The sequence below is a fragment of the Gekko japonicus genome, unplaced genomic scaffold, assembly GCF_001447785.1.
Source record: "Gekko japonicus isolate JY-2015 unplaced genomic scaffold, Gekko_japonicus_V1.1 scaffold823, whole genome shotgun sequence".
In the NCBI taxonomy this organism is placed as follows: Eukaryota; Metazoa; Chordata; class Lepidosauria; order Squamata; family Gekkonidae; genus Gekko; species Gekko japonicus.
Window position 1 is genome coordinate 448,580 of NW_015170915.1, and position 4,852 is coordinate 453,431.

Consider the following 4,852-nt stretch of genomic DNA (forward strand, 5'->3'; position numbering starts at 1 on the left):
TCAGCTTAGAGGGAACACTGGTAGCAGGCCAGTAATAAATAAATAAGCAATCTATGCAGGCTGGAGTTCAGCTATAATTGTGAGAAGTCTCCAGCCTTCACCTGGAGCTTGGCAGCCCTACCTCCAGGAGGCAAAACCTCCTCAGGCTGAGTGTATCAGGAAAATGTTAAGATCCTACCAGCATCCCTAAGTACATCTGTTTTATGTTTGATATGTAGAACAGCCACAATATTTTCTATGAAGGAAAAAAAGAGAGAAAGCACTGCACTTCAGGAAGCTGTTGTGTTGGTGCAAAAGTGCTCCTCCGTTCACCCCATGTTGGACGGCCTGGCCTGGCCTGGCCTGTGTTAACAGGGATGTCTCCTTGTTGGATCAAGGCGGATTGGCGCTGCTGATACTCCTTGAATTGTCGGCAGCATTTGATACAGTTGACTATGATCTGTTAAACCATCGCCTTGCCAATGAGGGGATAACGGGGCTTGCTTTGCAGTGGCTGACCTCCTTCCTCCCAGATCAGGGACAGAGGATGGCGCTTGGCAGGGTATTATCCCAGTGACACTTACTAGAATGTGGTGTGCCACAGGGAGCAATTCTCTCCCCCATGTTGTTTAATATCGATATGCGCCCCCTTGCCCAGATTATCTAGCGGTATGGGCTGGGCTGCCACCAATATGCTGATGACACCCAGTTCTTTCTACTAATGGACGGCCACCCAGGCTGTGCCCCAGAAAACCTGGACAGGGCATTACAAGTCATGGCTGGATGGTTACAACAAGGCAGACTGAAATTGAATCCATTGAAGACGGAGGTCCTGCACCTGAGTCATGAGGGACTGGGATTGGGAATCGGGCTCACAACCTTTGACGGGGTCCCACTGGTGCCGGTGCTGAAGGTGAAGAGCCTGAGGGTGTTCCTGGACGCCTCACTAACTATGGAGGCCCAAGTTGCCACCACTGCCAGGTCTGCCTTTTTCCATCTGAAACAGATCAGGCAGAATCTCAGGGCAGGTAGAAAAGCAGGAGGCCTCATTTCCCCACAAAGGCCACTACCTCGTAGGAGAAAAAAAATTACTCATCCTACCATAAATTGGCTACTTCTCTGTGGTCCTATGGTCTCAAGGTTTCCTTTTAGATCCCCAGTCAAAGGATATCTGAGGGGAAACCCTCGTAAAAATTAGCATGGCTGCCCTGACATTCAAAACCATTGACTAACATGCACTGTAGTGCCTGGGGTAACAGAAGCAAAAGAGAGCAGGAGCTCCTGGACCCTTAAAACTCATGTGATAGTTATGGGCTTTTCTCAACCTGGCATGAAAAGCGATGTCAGACAAAATTCCCTCTTTGATGTGACTCAGCCCATAAGGGAAACTCTTTTGCCTCAGATGACCCCAGAGCAAGTGTCCCCAGCCTTTTTGAGCCTGTAGATACCTTTGGAATTCACAGGTGGTGGGCACAACTACAAAACATCTACCATGGGACATGGAGCCAACCACATGGACACGCAGAAAGCCCAAGTTCAGGGGAGAAGAGGACTGAGTTTCAAAAATAGACTGAGAAAGAGAAGACAGAATTTAACCAACACTATAGTGGCAGTTGTTGCCGAAGCTGTTATTTTAGTCTTCACAACTGATCAATTCTCCAGTGGCCAATCACAAACCCGGCTGGCACTACTCAGTTTCTAAAAACACTTGTTGGGCACCCGGAAAGGTGTCGATAGGCACTATGGTGGCCATGGGCGCCACTTAGGGGCCCCCTGCCCTAGAGGGCAAACTTGTACTACGGGTAAAAATCAATCATGACAAGCAGGGGTCATTTCCTGCAGGAGCGCACAGGAGCGGCGCTCCGGCAGTAAGGAGCCCAGGGGGTGGGCACATGCAACAAGCCCTGCCCCCTGCTCCCAGCAGCCCTCAGTTGCATCCAGGTAAGTTGCAGAGCCCCCTCCTGGCCCGCCTTCAGGTACAAGCTCTCCCTCCTCTGTGAGGGCAGATCTGCGCACTCCCCCCCCCCATAGCTAGCAATCCAAAACAGTCCAGTGGAGCCTGAGCGGTGGGCGTTGCCTTCTGACACACTTCCAGTGATGTCAGGGGGTGTGGCATATGCAAATAAGTTATGCTAATGAGTTATGCTAATGAGTCCCTGCACCTCTTTTTTTTCGAAATGACCCCTGATGACAAGAGAAGCCACGTGTATTCATGAGTGTGCCCTACTTACATGTCAAAAGGTGGTGGGTAAGGACTATTTTATATGTCCAGGAAATACAGTTGCCAACATCTTGGAGTGGGGGGTGAATATCCTATCCCTTTAACAAAGACTCAGTGGGAGAATGTCATTTACCTGGTCATGTTATTTACCTCTGTGCCATGAAAACCTTCAACTACCCATTTCCACACCTTAGTCCTTTGTTAATGGGGCAAGACATTTCCCCCCCCTCCAGGTTGTTGCCAAGTTTCCGGCTTTAACTCCTTTTCTTACCAACCCAGCTCTGAGAGGGGAAACAAGTCAGGTTGAAGGAGAAAAAGTGCTGGAAGCAAGGGCAAAAAAATAAGTGTACACCTTCTACTTTATAGGTCCACCAGGCAGCCATATTAAGAAACACACCTTTCATCCACCCATAGTGGCGGCTGAGCATTCCACCTCATGTTTCCATCAAGATCCACTACACACAAACCTAAAATATATTACAGGGGGAGAGCCAAGGAGGAATCAGTGCTCCTTCCAAGCAACTGCCTTCTTCCACCTTTACTCTTCACAGTACATGAGGCGTGGCACTCTACACTCCGCTCTAAAGAACTAGATCTGAATCTCCACCTGTGTACACAGCACCATCTAGCTATGAGAATGGACAATGCCCATGGGTAGAGAACAATGTAGGCTTTATGTGCGGCCTACTGAAAGGAAAGGTATATGAAATCCAGAGGATTAGTCACTAAGCTCTGAAAGGCAATTCTGTAGACTGCAGGGGGGAGAGAGAGGAGGGAAAGGGGGGAAGAGTTTCCATGAATCAAAGAAACAGTGATTTTTTTTTTGCATTGGCTGGGAATGGAGGGCTTGGACCCGGGGGGGGGGGACACACTTTAATCCTGCCCCAAATAGTTGAACCTGCAGAATTAAGGCTCCTTTGAAACTGCAATTTTATTTATCAGTCAGATTCTTATCCCAACATTCCTCCATAAAGCTCAAGGTGTCTTACATGGTTCTCCATGAATTTCACAACAGTTTTGTGAGGTACTTTACGCTAAGAGAGAAGAGGTGGCCCAAGTTCACCCCCACAAGTTCACCCCATTGAGCTTCATGGGTAAATGGGGATTTGGACCCAAGGGTAAATGGGGATTTCATGGGTAAGTGAACCCAAGACTTGTTGGTCCTAATCCAATAGTCTTAACTGTTATATTATACTGGCTCTCCATGTGGCAATCTGAAATACAAACAGGGAAGAACAGGCTGGTTACTTCCTATTGCTGAAAATGAGGGTAGGTTCCCCTTAGCACAGATTCCAATTATCTTACCGGCCTGTCTGAGTCGTTTGCCCTTGGGCTGTTGCTACAAGAAGAAGAATCAAGGTTGTCAGCTTTCATTGGATCCTATTCTTTTTTTCCAGAGCAACTACCTGACACCAGAGTCGAATTGAGATTCAGTTAATGAGTGTCAGTCTCTCAAAGGGGACTTCATACAATATTGGGAAATACTAGTGCATAAGGCATACTGCAACTTGAGGAAGCTGACAGGGTTCCCAAATCCTGACCCTTGGTTGGCCTTACAACGCTAGTGTGGTGGTGGTATTTCTAAAGGAGCATAGGCAGGAAGGAAGGAGGTATAACCTTTTCGTCACCTCCTGGATCCTTCAGTAACACCCCCATACACCACAACCACCAGGGGTCATTTCCTGCCGGAGCGCATAGGAGCGGAGCTCTGGCAGTAAAGAGCCCAGAGGGTGGGCACATGCAACAAGCCCCACCCCCTACTCCCAGCAGCCCTCAGTCAGAGCAAGAAGCAGCAAGGTAAGTTGCAGAGCTCCCCCCGGCCCCCCAGTCCAAGACAGTCCAGTGGCACCTTTAAGACCAGGTTTTATTCAGGTACAAGCTCTCCCTCCTCTGCGACGACAGATCTGCACGTTCCCCCCCCTCAATAGTTAGCAATCCAAAACAGCCCAGTGGAGCCTGAGCGGTGGGTGTTGCCTCCTGAAACACTTCCGGTGATGTCAGGGAGTGTGGCATATGCAAATAAGTTATGCTAATGAGTTATGCTAATGTGCTCCTGCACCTCTTTTTCTACGAAATGACCCCTGACAACCACTAAGCTGTTGTCCCCCCCCTCCCCCCCTCACTTCCAGATGGCCCCAACATAGGGTTGCTGGTTAGGGTTGTCAGGTCTGGGTTGGAAAATAACTGGAGATTTGGAGGGTGAAGACTGGGGAGGGTAGAGTTTGGGGAGGTGAGGGACCTTAGCTGGGTATACTGATATTGGTCATCTGGAGATCAATTGTAATAGTGGGAAATCTCCAACCTGGAATTTGGCCACCCTACCGCAACATGTTCGGTTGCTGCCAAGTCAGCGAAGGGAGGAGGTGTCAGGGGAACTGTGAGGAGAAACTGGTAGCCTGGGGAAGAATTATGTATACACATCCTGAAAAGTCCTCAGACTAATGCAGTGATTCAGCTCTAAGACTTTATTTAAGGTTCGGAAGAAGACAAACTAACCAGCTCGCAGGCTGGTTTATATGTGCAACAACCCCACACCCAAAACACACCCACACAAAAGTGATTGGGTATTTATAGTGGCCGAGAGTTCCATAGGCTCTCGGCCGGGAGCCTAGCCTGCCGATAGGTGCCGGCTAGGACCCGCTTGTTCCATTG